The following is a 20,238-nucleotide window of genomic DNA, read 5'->3' on the forward strand; positions in this document are numbered from 1 at the left end:
CACTAGCGTGTCCCTAGCGCCTCTTTTTGGACAGGAACGGCGGCTGTCAGTGAGTTTGACAGCCGACACTCAATTTTGCCGGCGTCGGTTCTCAAACCTGCTGACAGCACGGGTTCAGAAACCGGACGCCGGCAAAATTGAGCGTCCAGTTTTCAACCCACGAGCCATGGGCCGATTTTAATTTTAATTTTTAACTATTTGTAACTTTTGGGACCTCTGACTTAATATCGCCATAATATTAAGTCAGATATTAAGTCGGCACTTTCCCGGTGCCGAGAGAAATTAATGCCTACCTTTGGGTAGGCGCTAATTTCTGAAAGTAAAATGTGCGGCTTGGCTGCACATTTTACTTTCTGAATCGCGTGGGCATAACTAATAGGGCCATCAAATTGCATTTGCATGTTGCAGGCGCTATTAGTTTCGGGGGGTTGGACCCTCGTTTTCGGCACGCTATTACCTCTTACTGAATAAGGGGTAGAGCTAGCGCGTCGAAAATGCGCATCCAAATGCGGGTTAACGGTGCGCTCCACTGGAGCGCACTGTACTGTATCAGCCCATATATTACTAAAAATGCAGGTGTAATAGTTAAAATAGCAAGTGAGAAATCTACTGAAGATGATTTGAAATCATGTACCTGAAAAATGTTTACTAACTTCTAAAATATATAGTATTTTCTGCAATCTAGAGAACAAATTTTCTGACTTTTGATGCCCAAAACCATTTTGATGTGTTATACTGACACAATATTCTCTTTCAGAAAATAAAATCAGTTCTCCAACTTTCATGTCTCTGGATGATCTTTACGATTGTCATCATTAACATCACCATCAGGATCAGCATCATTTATCTTTCTTACATTCACTTTCATTTATTCTACTTTTTATCTATGATTTTTTTCATAGCTGCACTAATATTAACAGGATCTGAGAAAGCTCCTCAGTATCACTCTGACACAATGGACTCAGTTATGCTTACTGTCATATTTAGGATGACTTGTCCAAACTTTATGCAGAAGCAGAAATATTATCTGGGGAGGGAGTGCTTCTGCTTTTTGAAGTGGTTAGGAGTGGTATATTGCTTACAAGAAAAGAAACTTGTTTCCCTCCATAGTTACTGTAAATACTGCTGCTAGTACCAGTGCAATTGCTATGTTTGCTGTCTGTAATAGACTGAATTTATTCTTGTGATGGGGAGGGTGGGTTTGGAATTTGGGTGGTTTTTTTGTCTGGGGGGATCGCTTACTGCCATGCTAATGCTGTTGGTAAAAAACAACCGTAGTGGGTTTGTCTAAAAGAGTTTTAGCAAGCTCCAGCATAGATCAAGAAGAAAGACCAGGCTTAAAACTGTAAAGTTTTAGCTTTGGAGCTTTAGGTTTTGTTTTCTGCTCTCCTGCTGCCAGACTCAATTTGACCACGTCCAATATTACTGTTATAAGTGTACAACATTACAGTCAACAGCTGGATTCAGTGCCTCTGATAGCCAAGCTCTAAATTTGTCTTCTTCAACCAACCACTTTTATTTCCTAGAATTTACTGAAGGAGCTTAGGACAGAGTCCACAAAAACAACAACAAAAACAAACAAAACACAGGGGTAATCAAAAAACAGTGATTTGAACTTTTAAAAAATAAATACAATAAAAAGTGTTCAATAAGGCTATCATAATTGTTCAATAAGGCTATCATAATTTATTAAGTGACCCTTACTATCTGCTGAAGAACCAGGAACGTTGGATTAAGAGTGCGACAGGCAAAGATTAAAGCAAGAGATTAGAAGAATTGTACATGAATCGGCTACTCACAGTGTTTTATTTGATTAAATTGTCTCGATATTCTTAAGGTTACATAGTTAGGGCGCTTGTAGTTCACTGAAACATGTTTGTCTGAGGTGGATTCCATGGAGCGAAAACTTTCTATATTTTTGGTCAAATGATCACTATGAATTTAATCACTTTAACGAAGTAGAAACATTTTCTTAATGCAGAATGTTATTGAATTTTGATATTTTCCCAAGCCTTTAATATCCAATAGCTGTCTATGATAATAGTACATTCTCTATAGGTATTAATCACAACTCTAGAACTGTGATTTATTTTCAAGGTACTTCAATAAGTACTTAAATAAACGCTCAGAGTAGTTAAAAAATATTTTTTTCTATTGTAATATATGTGCTAATCAGTTCAAGTCCTCTACAATAGAGAATTTATGATGTAAAGCTCTAGATGTCGCTGTTGTCCAAATTAAGGATACACGGTTACTTTCCAGTCCTACAAAACGTTCAAATCAAGACGTCACAAAGAGGAGCATTCGCCCGCGCAGCCAGATCAAGTGAGTGCTGATGACGCAAACACAATTATTTCAATTGACAACTGACCCAGGCGTACGATTTTAAACTGTTTTCTTAAATGTCGAACTGTTTTGATCATCGTCCGAGAAGCAGAAAGGGAAAATCTTAATTTTAATGTAGAAGCACAGGCAACGCTAATGCGGCAAAGAGGCAAAACAAGATGTCTGAAGCAGGGATGATATATTCCGCATTCTTTGCTGTATATTTTGTGCTACTGTAATTTGTTCCAGATCAATAGATACAATGCTTCCCCCCCCCCCCCCCCCCCCCGAAATGTTACCAAGCTTTTGGTAGGTATATAAGCTTTTTGTGGAGTCTTAAACTATGCATTGCCACGGGAACTACAAGATTCTCACCTACTTGTTTACATAATCAATACAAGATGGAGCTCTTGGAGTTAGATTTCATTGACCATTTTTCTAACAGTAAGTATTAGTCCTAAGCAGAAATCAGACAGAAGGATATTCTAAAATAAACTGCTACGTTTGAATTATTTTCAGAAAGCCTGTAGTTCTACTTAGGTGCAGATATTTTTTTTGGGGGGGGGGGGCAACCTGTGTCTACCAAAAACGTCTTTATAGTTATTGATGTTCTTGTAAGTCATGGCTTTCCAATACCTTTGAGATTGTCATCCATATTAAGAACAGATAAAACAATTCTTATAGCTTCTGGTATCTCCTTATGTAACTAATTCTGAACTGTAGCTTGCATCAATTGATAAGGTGGTGGTGTTCTATTACGGTCATATGCACCACTCTTTCTAAGCAACCTACCAAAATGAGCAGATGGATACACCTTCCTCTATACAGAAGCTTTCTAGCATGGAATACACAATTTGGGAAGTAAAGTCTTTTTCATCTAAACTGTATAAATAACCACTTCCTGCTTTAAAAAGACATAGCAGACCTAGAAAAAATATACAGAGAAGGCAAAACAAATGGTCAAACATAAGGAATCATTTCCATATGTGGAAAGTCTCAAAAATGAAGGCCCATAATCATGAAAGGCATGGAGAAAGTAAATACAGAAATATTCACTATAGGGCTTATTTATGAATAGGGACCTTTGTTTTCAGTTTTTATTTTTCCTTGGAATTTAACAGGTCCATGTTTATGAACAATTAGTGCTAGTGGTAAGGCCTTAATGCCAACACTATAGGCATTAAAGAAGCAGTGGAAGTTCAATTAGTATCATCATGCAAGAAGTTCAATTAGTATCATCATGCAAGAAGAAATGCAAATTACCCTGAAATAGCTTCTTTATAATATTGTGATGAAGGTGAAATAACTGTTAATTGTATGGAAATTAACCTACAGGAACTGTCTAGGCGTAAAACCCCACATAATGGATCAGATGCTTTAAAGTGCAATAATTTTGATAGATTATGCAGAACAATTTAACACTATTATTGTGTGAAAAAAATCATCTGATGCTACGGTAAACTAATGAGATGCAAAAATATTGCGTGATATTTTCATTGTATTATTGTGTAGTATTATATCAACAAAATCAGTCTGTATTAATAGGGAAAAAAACATGCAGTATTCTGACCAAATGCGAGTGGCACCATAAGAAGCAGCAAATAATCATCTCTTCAGGACAAGAATAAATGCTTAGGCATCTTGGATACTTGCAAAGCAGTGTTCCTAGAAGATTGTGGGGAGCTACTAGAAAGAGGAGAAGGAGGCTGAGGACACGTGGAAAAGTCTGGAGGTATGAGATGGTAGGATGCCCCCTCATCATCCTGAATTGCTTAACACAGAAGTGGCCTCATAGGCGATGAACTTCATCACTGAGATCGTGGACCGGAAACATCCTTTTCAGTACTGAGGACAACAACCTTCTTCTGGACTAGGTCCTTGAGCACTTTTTGAGGAAAAGCCCAGCAAAGAGGTCCACACTAGCAAAGGACAAGCTGTGGAAGAAACTTGCCACAAGATCCAACAGTTTCAGGGGGGTGCTGGCATCCTGTGGATTACTTCAAGAGGAGGTACAGAGATTGCAAATGACTACACTGGCAGAGCATTTCTAAAAAAATATGGCTCATTCTACCCAAACTGGAAAACTCCATTCAGATCTGTGCCATAGAGGAAAGGCTGAAGGGTATTCTGGGAGCTGAATAGATTTACGGTACAGTACAGTGATCCAGGATTCCTCAATACCTGTGCCATGGTGCATGCTGAGAACTTTTCCGATGCCTTGCTATATTTTCCTTGGTTAATTTCTCCTTCTCTCACTGGCTTTCCTCTCTCTTTCTTATATTTCCCTTTTCTCACTGCTTTTCCTTTTCCTTCCTCCTTAGGCTACTGCTTCTGCAACCAGAGCACAAACAGGGACTTCACATTAGAGAAATATGTTGCTCTGTGAGATGTGAGCTTTTCTTCCTTATGCAATTTGCCCTTCAGATGGCAAGGGTTTTTTCTGATTTAAATTTCCTGTGGTAAATCTTGCACCACTTATTGTACCTTAGTACATACTGTAGATGGAATACCTAACCTGCTTATTGTTCTTCATTAGCAAAAGCCATACTTGCATAGGTAACCATGATAATAATTATCCCAGCTGAACTAGTGCTGGTGCAGCAAAGGTTCAGTAATCAGTGTGCGGGATAAATGCTGTATTGCATGTTAGTATAGTGGCCCTGATATGATCTATCACAAATTTTACTGCCTCTCACAACCAGCCTTAAAAATCAACTGCACATGTTTAAAGCACAATGGTAGGGTGTTCTGTAACTTTGGCTTTTCCATTCCAGGAATCTTCTGCCTCATTAAAGCTATCCCAGACTTATGAAAACAAGTTCCCTTCTCACAGGGTTTGCAGGCTGCTATCTATTCTCTAGGATTGGAAATGCCAACTCATCCTGCAGGTACTGCAATGAAAAATGCTGTGGAAATGCAAACAGCAACAACAACAAAACATAAAGAAGAAATGAGAAGCCCTACAATAAAAAAAAACAAGGAACAACATTTCTTTCTTTCTTTTTCTCCTTTTCTTTTTCTTTAATCACTTTTTTTAGGGTCTTTTTTCACTTATTTTATTTACATTAGGTTTTTGTTTCATTGACAGTTATTTATTTATTTTACAATTATAGAGGCCTCAGTACAAATGACAAGTTGAAATAGTATGTGACTTGTTCATTTTAGGGAGCAGGATAATGCTGCAACATGTACTGAAATAATACCATTCTCTTTCTAGTCAACAATTTATACCACTTTATGAGCTTAGCTTTCAAACCTATACATGTTACAGCCTTTGCATGCAAAAGTGGATGCACAGAAATTTTTCCTAGTATTTTATAAAATGTGTTGTGGGAACTGCATAATGTATAAAGTACTGTATAGTTCTGCACCAAAAGTATGCACATATTTTTCAGTATATGTGAATATTTCCATTGTAAGAAAACACATACTTTCTCCCTCCCTTTCTGCCCATAGGTTCTGGCAGCTGGTGAGACTTAGAAGCAGAGCTGAGGTTGAGAGAGGCTGAAGGTGAAACAGCATCAACATCCAATCCAGGGTCAAGGCAGGCTGAGAGCAAAGGACTGATCCGGGGTTAAGGCAGGCTGAGAGTGAGGAAGAGTCAATGTCTGATCCAAGGTCAAGGCAGGCTGAGAGCGAAGAAGAATCAAGGTCCAGTCTAGGGTCAAGGCAGGCTGAAAGCAAAGAAGAGTCAAGAGTCAATCTGAAGACAGGGCACCAGGACACAGAATGGGAGCAGACAGATTAGGACTCATAAGTGAAGACCAGAGAACAAGCAGAGACACAGGGCCAGACAGGAACACACAAGAACACCAGGAGCACAGAAAGGAACAGGAACACAGAAACGCTGGAGCACAGGAACGCTGAGCAGCATGTACTGCAGGAATGTAGGTGACCTGTTGTGAAGGCATCTGCTGGTGAATTCATCAGGGTTTAAATGGCCTGCTGCCATGACATCATCTCCCGGCACCTTGGCCAGGTTCCCACCAAGCCACTGATAAATACAGTGAGGTGCATGCACATGTGCCTAATGAGCCATCTAGCCACACAAGGAAGACAGCATCCTGCAGGTTGGGTAGATGAGGTTGGCTGTGGAGTTGTCCCGCAGTTGGCCCTTCATTATAAATCACTGGATCACTAATATCTTTGTCAGTTCACTCAGTCCATTTAGATTCTTTAGCACTTTACCCTGAACTCCCACCAGTTCACCCACTCCCACCAAAACTGCAGCCAACAGACAAGTAGAATTTCACTTGAACCAGTCAATTAGCAGGTGTAAAATTGCACAATTAAGTCCAGTGATGTCTTCATATATATCTCATACAAATTAGCAATTACTGTTAGGGATGTGCATCGTTTTTCTGATGGATGAAAATATCGTATGATATTTTCTAATCCGTCAAGTATCAGAGGGACCCTGAAAGTGATAGGAAAACCCCACGAAATTTTTGTGTGGTTTTCTTATCATTTTGGGGGGTGGGGGGAAGAAAGGGCACCCCAAAAAAAACCCCAAACCCACCAGACCCTTTAAATCTAATTATTTAGAATCCCCCACCCTGCCGACCCCCCCCAAAACTTTCCTAAAGTACCTGGTGATCTCCTGCTCTTGGGCCATCGGCTGCCACTGATCAAAATGGTGCCGATGGCCCTTTGCCTTTACTATGTGACAGGAACTATCAGTGCCATTGGCTGGCCCCTATCACATGGTAGGAGCAATGGATGGCCCGTGCCATTTTTTAAGATAAAAATATTTAAAATAAACTTGTATATTTCTATGGCTCTGAAAAATGTGATATTTGCACATGCATTTTTTTAAAATATAAATATTAATTGAAACAGATCCTCAGTTTCTTAAAGATGTTTTAAATTGTTCCATGCTATAGAGACTACCTCATCTCACCCTTTCTGTGCTGAAATATTTCCTCATGAATTTGTGCCCCTGTCAGCTTTGAGTTTCATTTCTTGACCTCTTGGTTTAGAATTTCTTTTCCACTGGAACATGTTTGCTTCTTCTGAATTACTTACAGACTACCTTTCAGTTATTTGAATATCTCAGTTATATCCTTTTAATCAACCTCTTTTGTAGGATGTATGTTTAGGTCAAGTTCTATTTCATAAGGAATATGGTGCAGACTTAACAGCAGTTTGGAAGTTTTTCTTGAATCTGTCTATACTCCATAGGTACTCTTTATGTTTGAAGGCAAAGTATATTAAGTCTTCAGAGTTTTAGCACAGTGGAGGTATGTTGGCTTCCATAATGTAGAAGCTAGTGGAATATTACATTTCTTCTTTTTTTTATTTTACTAAGATTATAATTATCTGATTGTTTAAGTTATACTTGGTAGTCATCTCAAAACAGTATAGGCATTAACAACGTTAAAATTTATGCAGGTAGATTCCATATTTAGTACTAATGTTCCTAAAATATTACTATAGTTTACTTGATTTGTTAGAGAACAGGATATGTGAATACAAAATGTAATTACAGTTTTAAACACACAGTGTCGCTGTTGAATCACATTCCCAGGATCAGACAGCCATTTCCTTCCAGCACCCACAGGAAAACTATGACCAAGGACAAAGGAACAAGTTATGATTTTATTAACCAGTAGCGAAGACATCTTTGATGTCATAATAAGACTACTGTGCTTATTGCTTTGCAATCTTCTTGAAAAACACAGAGAAGAGGTTTTTAGAAAATATATTTTTTTCCATTGGATACGATGGCGTACAAGGACAAAGCTGTTAGGGGAAAATGGCAAACACTGCAGTGCCTGCTCTTTTATGCTTTATGCGGTCCGGTTTGGGGACAGATTCGCTATTCTGTGTTGGAAGAACTAAATCGAGGCACTTTTATTGGAAATGTAGCCAATGATCTTGGAATGGATGTCAAGAAGCTAATTTCCCGGGGAATGAGGATGATCTCTGGATCCAAAAAGCACTACTTTGAGGTAAACATACAAAACACTGATTTGGTTATCAATGAAAGAATCAACAGAGAGGAAATCTGTGCAGAGAACACTGTCTGTATTTTGACATTTGAGATAGTAATTGATAATCCATTAGAAATGCATCCCGTTGAAGTGGAAATTTTGGATGTAAATGACAACACTCCTAGTTTCCATTTTAAAATACTTACTCTTAATATCTCAGAATCAGCTATACCAGGGACTCTTTTTCCACTTCAAAAGGATACGATGCAGATATAGGTATAAATGCAATTCATACCTACCAGCTGAGTCAAACGAACACTTGATTTGGACGTTAAAAGAAACGGTGACCACATTAAATCCGTGGAACTGAAATTAAGAAAACCTTTGGACCGAGAACAAAATCGTTTCCATAGGCTTTTATTAACAGCATTTGATGGGGGAACGCCTCAAAGATCTGGCAGCACATATGTTAGCATTCATGTTCTGGATGTCAATGATAATGCGCCCACGTTTAACCAAACGCTTACGAAGTGAAGTTATTGGAAAATACATCTATTGGGGCGATGGTAATAAAACTCAACGCATCAGACCCAGACGAAGGCTCTAACGGGCAGATTATTTATTTATTCAGTAAACTAGTTCACCTGCCGTAGAAAAGAGTGTTTCCGCATAGATACTGACACCGGAGAAATTAGAACAAACGGAACATTGATTTTGAAGACTGTAGAGAATATGAAATTTACGTGGAGGCCATGGATAATGGCCCTGCTAGTGTGGCTGGTCACTGTAAGGTGGTTGTAGAAATTATAGATGTCAATGATAATGCTCCTGAGTTGACTGTCACCTCCTTATTAAGTCCTGTATCGGAAGATGTTAAGCTCGGTACTGTACTAGCCTTGATTGCTGTATCAGATAAAGATGAGGGAGTGCACGGGGCAGTGTCTTGTAAAGTGCCAACAGACCTTCCTTTCAAAATATACAACTCTTTCCGAAACTATTGGGCTATAACATTGGACACACAATTGGATCGTGAGAAGATTTGGGAGTACAACATCTCTGTCATAGCCACAGATGGAGGTCTACCTCCATTATCCACAATCACAACGATTCTACTTCAAGTATCTGATGTAAACGACAATAGACCGGAATTTGTACAATCTCCTTACGTAAGCTGCCTAAAGGAAAACAATATACCGGGATCCCTCATAATTTCAGTATCGGCTATGGATCCGGATTGGCAGGATAATGGACACATAACCTACTCTGTTTTGGAGAGCAATGAAGTTGGCATTGTTTCTATACAGCCTGACAGTGGTAAAGTATTTGCACTAAAATCTTTCGATTATGAAGAAAGTAAATACTTTACATTTCAAGTTTTGGCCATAGACTCAGGTATTCCACCTCTCAGCAGCAATGTATCTGTTGAAGTGTTTATATTAGACCAAATGACAATTCTCCTACTATCCTACCTTCTCATCCAAAGAAAAGTTTTGTAGACACCTTGCTAGTCCCTCGACCATCGGAAGCAGGCCATTTCATTTCAAAACTAAGAGCAATGGACGCGGATGGTGGATATAATGCTTGGTTGTCCTATCATTTAATTCAAGATAAGGATGATTCCCTTTTCAGAGTGGGACTATATACTGGAGAGATAAGAACCTCTCGATTGATAAGAGATTATGATGAGACCTATCAAAAGCTGATCATTCTTGTGAAGGATCATGGACAGCCAGCTTTATCGAGTAGTGTGACTATTCCAATCACCTTGGCAGAAAATGTGAAAGACAAGTTAGCCGAAAATAGGCAAGATGTAGAACAGAACAGCAATCTTTCAGAGCTAAACGTTTACTTGGTTGTCTTTACTGCTTTGATCTCAGCAATATTTCTTTCTACTGTTATTATCTTCGTTGCCATAAAAATACACAACTTGAAGAGTAACTTAATTGGGTTCAATCAACCCGTGTGTCCAAATACTGACGGAAACTGGAGTCGATCTGAAAGTCATCGCTACACTGTATGGCTCAATGCAGAAATGTCCAAGAATGATTTATCGATTTTTAATTCTAAGATGTCACAATGTCATAACATATTGCAAAACAAGGAAACCGAAGCACCAGGACAGAATAGATCTCAACAAACTCAACAGCAGAATACTATACTTGAGTCCAAAAAGGTGAGCTATTTTTATATCATTCTCTAAACATGTAGGTTGTTTAAATGTAGGCAATGAATTAAAATTTGTAAGGGTGTCTGATCAAAGACACAAAATTAAAGGTATCCTTTAATAAATATAACCTATAATGTTTTACTCTAGTGCTTTTCAGGTAAGATTAAGAACTTAATCTCCCTATTACCTAAACAAACTATATTTTAATTAATAATATTTTAGATTTAAGTTTGAACTCCTTTGTAATAGATAAAAAAAACCCCTTTGATTTGGTGAAATACTCTAGGATTTTCATGACTATAAAGTACCATGCGCTTTTCATTAAATATATCAATGTAGCTATCAACTATACAAGTTCTGCCATTTTAAGATAAGCTCTATACTTTTTAAATAAAAGGATTTGTTGAATTACAGATTAAAATGCATGCTAGACAAGGCCTTCCATTATATAAAAATATCCAATGAAGTCAAAAGGTTTAAAGTTGAGCTACAATCTTGGGCCTAGACACAGAATGGGAAAAAAGCCTTAGTGATTCAGGTCCTTAGATAGCAGTAGAAGTCTGAAAGGGCTTGATTCTGACATTTTCTAGAGGCCCTGAAGTGGTAATAGCCTGATATTCATGACTGACAAATATTTTTCTGAAAGAAATTTAAAATTTAAAAATAATGTCAAAATATGAGGGAAAAATATGTATGTCCTATAAGATGTGTGACCAATGAAGAGATACCATATGTCCTCAATTATGCCCCTTGCCTAGAATTTTTTAGTGATTCTGCCACATCTTTAGGCAACCTCTTTAATCAACATCTTTAGGCAAACTGATCTCTCCCCCCAGCCCAGCCACAAAAGTAAACATGATGCATTTATAATAACAGATTTTATATGAAAAAGGACATTTAAGGTACAGTTTTCTGAGGTAAAAACATAACTTACAGCAGTGCATGTAAATATAGTATACATATTGTATGTCAACTAGAAAACACTACTAAAAGGCAAAAAAGACACTTGGAACCCATATGGTATTAGGCCTATTGTTACACATGTCAGGTGTAGGCTTGGCACTCAAAGCTATGAGTAAAGTGAATTACAGTTACATTAAGAAAACTGCACTAGCTGCCAGCACTTAAACAATAACAACCCTACCTAGGAAAAAGCAACACTGTAAATATTGCACCAGGCTCTAAAACACCAGTACACCTCCTGTTAGAATACAGAGCAAGCCTATCTGCTAACTGCTATAGAACCCTATGCAGAAAGTACATGCTAGCAGAGTACCTTGTTTGATCACCCATATAGAACAGAGAAATCCTCACCAAATGCAGGATAAAGAGACCATAAAATAAAAATTAAAATTATACAGATAAAAACTGAAATGGAAACTACAACACTAGACTTTGTATGCAGCACAACAATGGAAAACCAAACACTGTCATTCTTCATAAAATATCAAATGATAAAATAAAAAATTATAAAATAATAATAGTAAAATCATACTATTAAAAAGAGTATTTCAAAATAGCTGACAAATAGAATGACATATAATATTTAAAAAATCATGAAACTTAAAAACAAAATGTTCCAACCTCCCAAAAAATATTGAAAAACAGCAGATGCATTAAATAACACCCAGTTATTAAAATTAACAAGGATATAAAATCAACCACTCTCCATACCTGGGAATGTTTGATTTGCAGATGCTCTGAGATTGTCGCGGATTAGCTCATGAGGTAGGGAGCGAGGCTTGTTGCGCACAAGCTTTCTCTCACAGACACACACAGGTTCCTTGTCTCATTCACACACACACTTTCACACAGGCTTCCTCCCTCTCTCTTTCTCTTACACACACTCCCTCACTCCTTCATACACACACAATCCTTTTCACTTTCACACACTCTCATACAAGCTCCCTCTCCCTCTCACTCACATACACTCTCCCTCATAGAGGCTCCCTCTTTCTCTCACACATGCATGGCACCCTCAATCTCTCACTCCCTCACACACACACACACACACACACTCCCCCAAACAGAGGCACCCTTACACATACGCATAGCTTTTCAATCTCTCGATCACTCACATAGGTTTTCAGGCTCATTCTGGGCCTTGCCTTCATCTTCTTTTCTGCAGGCAGTATGGGCTCTGCCCCCAGCTCTCCTGGCCTCTCTTTCTCCTGTCTTCTTGCCCCATGGACAGGATGAGCGCCGCCCATGGCTCTGTCTTTTAATCTTCGGTCATGAAGTGGCACTCTCAGGCTTCTCTTAGTTTTTTGTCATAGGCAGGATGTCTTTGCTCACAGCCCTGTCAGGCCTGTCTCCTAATCTTGGCTGTGAGCAAGATGGGCAGCCCCCTAATGGATGGTATTTATTTATTTAAAGTTTTTATATACCGACATTTGTTTAGTAACATCACATCGGTTTACAGTCAACAAATTTTTGCAGCAGTGCTCAGAAAACATAATGATTAGCGGCAGTGCTTTACAAGTAATAATCAACTTAGGATCAAAGAAAGAGTAACATAGAATAAGTGCCAAACATGGCGGGGGTTAACTATGAGAGCTAAACTAGAAACAAGAAGTTGGTTACATTGATTAATATGGTTTGAAAAATTGTACAAAGGAAGCATTTACAGGGATATTATTGGATGCATTTAAGGGCATGCAGGTATATATCGAGAGGGAAATATATATGGGGGGCATGGAACTGTATGAAAATAAGGATGGCAGAGGAATAACTTTTTTCTTATATGGATGGTACTCTAGGTGACTGCCTAATTTGCCTAATGGAAGTGCAGGGACTGCTTAGCATAGTTGTTCACTTGAATGAAATATTGAGTGATTCCAACAATTTCCATTCTTTAGAGGAAATCTTTTTGTTACTGATTATTTTGGTAGTCAAAATATAAGCATGCATTAGTAAAGGGAAGACTGAGAGGGGATATGATAGAAGTCTATAAAATCATGAGTATGGTAAATGGATAAATAAAGTATGGTTATTTACCTTTTGAAATAATACTAAAACAAGGAGACACCCCATGAAATTAACAACCTGCAGATTTAAAACAAATCATAGAAAGTACTTTTCCATTTAACCCACAGTTAAGCTGTGGAATCTATTGCCAGAGGATTCGATCTAGGCAACTAGCGGGTTTAAAAGAGATTTAGATAAATTCCAAGAGAAAAAGACATAAAACAGTATTAGCCAGATAGATTAGGGATAGCAATTGCTCTCCCTGGGAGTAACAAGAACTAGATCTACTTTTTGGGATTTGCTGGCTACTTGTGACCCAGACTGGCTACTGTTGGAAACAGGATGCTGGGCTTGATAGAGCTTGGTCTGACCCAGCATAATATTTCTTTTGATCATATATTCAGAAATCTCTGAAAACATGAAAATTGACCATCAGTTTGTTACTTTATTTAGTGTATTCATAGTTATTTAGCTTTGTAACTGCATTATATGTTTAAAAGTGGTTCATTGCTCTTTTTTTTTTTTTTTTTTAAGATATTTTATATTTAATATAATTTGGCCAAAATAATACAGTATGTATGTAAAAGTAACTTATTAACTAATTTTATAAAATATTATAATATGGATAAAGTGTTTTGAATGATACTTTCAGATTGATTAATATGAATCAATTCACAAAGTGATTCTTGGTTAAATCTACAAGGGCTTAACAAGGTGATGTCAGAAGCTATGGTGTCTGATACATTTAAAATGAATCCAAATGGGATGACTACCAGATCAATGTCATGTTATAAATATTCACACTGATTAATTCTCACCCCTCACCCAAGAAAATCCCCCCAAAAAACTAGGTCTAGTTCTCTGTTCTCTTCTACTTACTTATAATGCTATGCAACATGGGCCAGCAACTAATTTGACGTCTGCATTCGGTTTCATTTTTTTCGTAAATCCTAAAACTTAGGCAATATTTTGTTAAACTGTGCATTTCTTCTTCCGCTAGCCCTAATCAACATCACTATATGGCGAGCAACAAGAATATGTACAGTAAGAAGTCTGCCATGCTGATTCTGCTGCTATTCCTTTCTATGCATTAGAGTGGATTTATTTCCATGTGAGATCATCAATCTGCCCCCTTTCACATGAAAAAAAAAATAGAGGAAAGAAACCGAGTACGTACTGAAACTCATTTGTAGTTTTGGAATGAGGGGGAAAAGGAAAGATGAGGTAATTAATAAATTGAAACAGTCATAAGATTGTAGTGCTCTGTGTTATTATGTTAAGTTTCTTTCTCATCATCATAACAGTATTAATGATGGCCTCCCTCGCCTTCATTATAAAGCCACCCTAAACATGTTTCCGAATATATCCAGCGACTCTGTCTGAATGTATATAAAAAATATGGCCCCCAAACGCTTTTCTCGAGTACAAATAGTCGGAAGATTACTTTTCTGTGATGGTGTAAACATTATTGAGTCTCAAATACATTATGTGAAAAAGTGACTTAATTTTGTGCAACTTTGTATCTCTGGAAACTACTTGAAAATCACTTGATTAGGGCAATGAAGAAAAACTCCACACGGTTGTCGCTGTTTATCCAGCCACGGAAAATAAGGTCTGTGACCGGAACCCCTCCCTGTCGGAGGACAGAGAAGTAAAGGTTGCGCATTTCTCTTTTAGAATCCAAGTCTCTGGAATTCCTTTTTTATTTATTCTTTGTTGTGCACCGCATAGTAAAGATTTAGTGCATGGCGAGTTTATGAAAAGGACCTTCTTCTTCTTCTTGAAGACACTACAAATCATTTGCTAGCAAACATGGCGCTCTCATACAGCCTGGGAACCCGGTACAGATATTTCTGTGTTGCTGTCATTTCTCGACTTTATTGGGTAGCATCTGCGGGACAAATTCGCTATTCAGTAGTGGAAGAACTGGATCGGGGTTCTTTTGTGGAAACCTGGCCAAGGATTTAGGAATAGGATATCAGCAGATTGAAATCTCGAGGACTGAGGATTGTCTCCGGGCCCAGGAAACAGTATTTTGCGGTAAATATGGAAATGGTAACTTATTTATCAATGAGGAAAACCGACAGAGAGAGTCGTGCGCCCAGAACCCGAGGTGCACGTTGAATGTAGAAGCTTGTAATTGATAATCCCTTAGAAATGCATAGGATTGAAGTAGAGATTTAGACGTAAATGACCATCCTCCTACCTTTCCAGTAAGGACAAGCTTTTTAATATATCTGAACTGGCTTTCCTGGCACTCGTTTTCCACTTGAGAAAGCACAAGATCCCGATGTGGGTGCGAATTCCCTACAAACCTACCAGCTCAGTCCAAATGAATATTTTAAACTAGATGTTCAGGAAATAGCGACGGTAGCAAATCTGCAGAGTTGGTGTTGAGTAAAGCTTTAGACCGCGAGCTGCAGCACTTTCATCAGCTTGTGCTAAGGGCGTTTGATGGCGGAGACCCACGGAAGTCAAGCGACCTTAATATTTTGATAAATATTCTGGATGCAAATGACAATGCTCCTGTGTTTGATCACTCTGTGTACACGGCCAAAATATCGGAAAATGCACCTAAAGGAGTTTGGTAATAAACTCAATGCAACTGATTTGGATGAAGGGCAGAATGGAGAAATAATGTATTTTTTTAGTACTATAATTCCCACTAAAGTACAAAAATATTTCGAATCGATTCTGTCAGAGGAGAAATATCACTCAGGAAATCCTGGACTTTGAGGATATTGCTTTGTATGAAATTCAGGTTTCAGCCATTGACAAAGGACCACTTGGAGTAGAAGCTCATTGTAAGGTCATAGTAGAAATCATTGATGTGAATGATAATGCTCCTGAAATAACAGTAACGTCCTTGTCCAGCCCTGTTCCAGAAGACACTAAGCCAAGAACCGTGATAGCTTTAATTGCAATATCAGATAAAGATTCTGGCGTGAATGGCAAAATATCATCTACTATACCTCAAATCTTTCCATTCACTCTTGAAAACTCCTTCAGCAATTATTACTCTTTGATTTTGAAAAACACATTGGACCGTGAGACTGTGGAACAGTATAACATCCCCATCACTGCCTCGACCAAGGTTCTCCTTCACTGACCACGACCACAACCATCACAGTGGACGTATCTGATGTGAATGATAATAAACCGAGCTTCACTGAACCATTTACATACTACATGTTCCTGAAAACAACATCCCAGGAACTTCCATATATGCAATTTCTGCTGCTGACTCGATCTAAGGAAAACGGTTCTGTAACATATTCGATTTTGGGGAGTTCAAATCAGGATAACTTTGTGTCTATAAACTCTAAGACCGGTGAGATCTATGCTTTGAAATCCTTTTGATTTTGAAGAAAATAAACACTTTCAGTTTCATGTCCTGTGCAGAGGATGCCGGTGTCCCAGTCGCTCAAAAGCAACGCACCTGTTGATATATTTATAGTAGATGCAAACGACAATGCTCCCATCATCCTACCTTCTCTGTCTAGGGAAGAGTTTGTCCACACTGAGTCAATTCCTCTTTCGCCACGCGCTGGTTATTTCGTGACAAAGATTAGAGCAGTAGATATGGATAATGGATACAAACGCCTGGCTATCTTATCATTTGCTTCAAAATACGACTTCCTTGTTCCTCGTGGGGCTGTATACCGGGGAGATCAGGACAGTTCGGTCTGTTAGAGAGCATGAAGGAAATCAACAAAAACTGGTTATTCTTGTAAAGGATCAGGGGAAACCATCTCTATCGTGTACAGTGACTGTTAACATTATATTAAAAGACAAGCTAGAAAAGGAGTTACCTGACTTCATACATTTCTCCAATCATAATAATTACATTTCTGATCTAAATCTTTATTTAGTTATTTCCATTGTCTTCATCTCCATATTATTCCTCCTAACGGTGGTAACCTACATTGCTCTGAGGGTGAGCAGAGCTGGCCGCGGCTTAACTGGATGTGCTCAACCTCCATGTTCGGGCACCAGAGAAAGCTGGTGTTACTCTCGAAACGAGCATTATAAGGTGGAGGCTTAGTGCAGAAATGTCTAAAAGTGACTGCATGATTTTTAATAGCCATTCTCCAAGCTCCTCTGGATATGAAGTAGAGATTAAACCCACTTCTACAGAAATGAAGCGAGTGCAAGACCGAGGAAACGTGTTAGTCTCCATTTACACTAAGGTAAGACGTGCTCTAAAAGTTAAAATTCATTTTAAAAGTAGTATCCAATTATTTTGTGAAATGGTGATATAATTCCAAACATGTTACATTAGTGAATGTAATGCGCATGATATTTTTACTTGAATTCTCTCTTTTAGTCAGCTTTCGATATTAACAATCTAAATAGTAGATGAATAGAATAAAACTGTCAGATTAACTGAAAAAAGATTTGCCATGCTGGGTCAGACCATTGAGCTCCACATCCTGTCTGACAGTGGGCAGTCCAGGTCACTAGGAAAGTACCACCAAATCCCAGAGCAGATCCATTCCTTGTTGCTCACTACCAGAGAATCATGATGGCTTTCCCAAAACTTCCTAGCTAATCATGATATATGAACTTTTTCTCCAAGAGCTTGTTCAAACCTCTTTTTAATCCAACTATGCTAGATGCCTTGAACTCATCTTCTGGCACAAATTTCAAACCAGATTGTGGGTTGAGTGAAAAAAATACTTTTTCCAGTTTTAAAAAACTTTTCTGTCTGTTATTTTAATGGGGTGTCCCCCTAGTCTTAATATTATTTGAAAGGTAAACAACTATTCCCTATTTATTTGTCCCCTACAATTTATGATTTTATAAACTATCATATCTCTTTTCAGATATCTTTTCTCCAAGCAGAAGACCCTAATCTGCTCAATCTTTCTTTATAAGGGAGCAGTTCCACTCCCTTTATTTTTGTGCCCTTCTCTTTACCTTTTCTAGTTCCCACTATATGCTTTTTGAGATGTGGTGACCAGAAACTGCACATAATACTAAGGTATAGTTGTACCATGGATTGATACAGAGACATTATGATCAAGCTCATGGTTTCCATTGATAGATTTTTCAAGATTCTATGTTACAGCTATCAAATACTTCTGTGGCAAATTTCATAATTATGCATAAGATTAATACCTCTGACAATGCAAAAAGTCAGTTACTGAAAATCATTCACGTTTGTTTTTAAACAATATTCATACAAATACAACATTTAACACATGCCAAAATCAACAATTTATCAAGACATATGTTACACAGCCTTTTAATTTTGAAATGTTACTTATGTTTTGATTTGAAATACAGTGCAACCATCCTTTTTGTATTTTCTTGAGAAAGTCCTTGTCATCTTTATAACTATATGAGTATTTGTATGCTAAAAATTTCCCCTCAGTTTGTCCAGCTGTTAATTGCAAAGAAAGATATTCTGTATGCGCATATACTGGGCCTTGGACATGGTGACAAACATAAAAAGGGGTTGAATTAATACAAGTTTGAAACTTGTCAACAGTAGTGTTGGTCATCAAGGTTTCTATGAAATGAAATGTATGCCCTCTGTGCCAGCTATGGGACACTAGTAGTTGCAGATTCCAAAACACATGCAAGTCTTTGTAGCTGGTGTATGATTGGTCACATATACACATGCAAGAATCTTTAAATAAAGATGAAATTCTTCTAAAAGGACTTCACTCTATCCAGGAGTTATACCAAAATTACCTTTGATTTCGTTTAAGAGATTTTTGAAAATCAAATATTTGGACTGCTTTCTCTGTCCAGTTCAGCTTCACCCCTCCCATACAGGTCAATACAGTAAAGTGCGGCCACGATTACCCTGCTCCTAATCCACTTTCTACCCACTTTCCGGCCGCGTTAGCCCTTCCTGCGAATCACAATCCCCTTTAACCTACTCTTACCTGTGTCCTTAAATCACCGGGTAACCCTTCTGCCCGCGGCATGTATATTACATGTAAACGATCGAATTAGCTATTCCCTCCCATACAGTAACATATGCCCCAACTATCGCTATTTTACCCTGCCATTTTTGCCGCGTGTTTAACCTGCTAACTTACCGCTTACCCTTACCCCTGAGTTAGAGGCAGGGGTAAGGTTAGGCGGCAAACTTTCCCCCCAGCCCCCGCTCACCTGCCCTGGCCGTGTCAATGGGTGCTGGTCTCCGGGGCAGCCCCCGTCCTCTCCCCCCTCCTCCCAAAGCAATGAAAGCGGAAAAAATAAAAAAAATCGAAAAGCCAAAAAAAAAAAAAAAAAGCGAAAAGCGAAAAAAAAAAGTTGTCAAGAGAGAGAGGGGAGAGGAGGACGGGCAATCCTACGCTCGGGCTTGCCACTCCTCTCTCCCCTCCTCCCGAAGCAAGGCGCAAAAAGCAGCCTTGCTTCGGGAGGAGGGGAGAGGACTGGCAGTGTAAAGCAACGAAACGATTTACTTTTTTTGCAGCCCCCCTCCGGAGATGGACATCGGCGAAGATGACCGTGGCTCCCCTGGCCTCCAGCTGCCCACGAAGATGGACGCATCGCACGGGCAAAGCGGCCCCTGTACGTGCAATTGGGCCGCTCAAGACGTGATGTCACATGCCGTGACGCCAAACATCGTGACGTCACGCCTTGAGCAGCCCAATTGCATGCACAGGGGCCGCTTTCGCCCGTGCAGGCGTCCATCTTCGTGGGTAGCTGGAGGCAGGGGAGCCATGGTCCCTCGTTGCCGATGTCCATCTCCGGAGGGGGGCTGCAAAAAACGTAAGTCGCTTCATTGCTTTTGTCATATTATGTCATAGAACACTCTACACACAATCTGGAAAAGCAAAACTTAGTTGTACTAAATGTTTGTAAATATATGGATAATAAATCAAC

The 20,238-nt window shown here is 38.7% G+C and overlaps 1 pseudogene; it reads left to right on the top strand.

Moving 5' to 3' along the window:
• The first annotated feature begins 9,813 nt into the window (after positions 1-9,813).
• Positions 9,814-17,583, top strand: LOC115080054 (annotated as a pseudogene).
• The last annotated feature ends 2,655 nt before the right edge of the window (positions 17,584-20,238 follow it).

Source organism: Rhinatrema bivittatum, chromosome 18 (assembly GCF_901001135.1).
Source record: "Rhinatrema bivittatum chromosome 18, aRhiBiv1.1, whole genome shotgun sequence".
Taxonomy (NCBI): Eukaryota; Metazoa; Chordata; class Amphibia; order Gymnophiona; family Rhinatrematidae; genus Rhinatrema; species Rhinatrema bivittatum.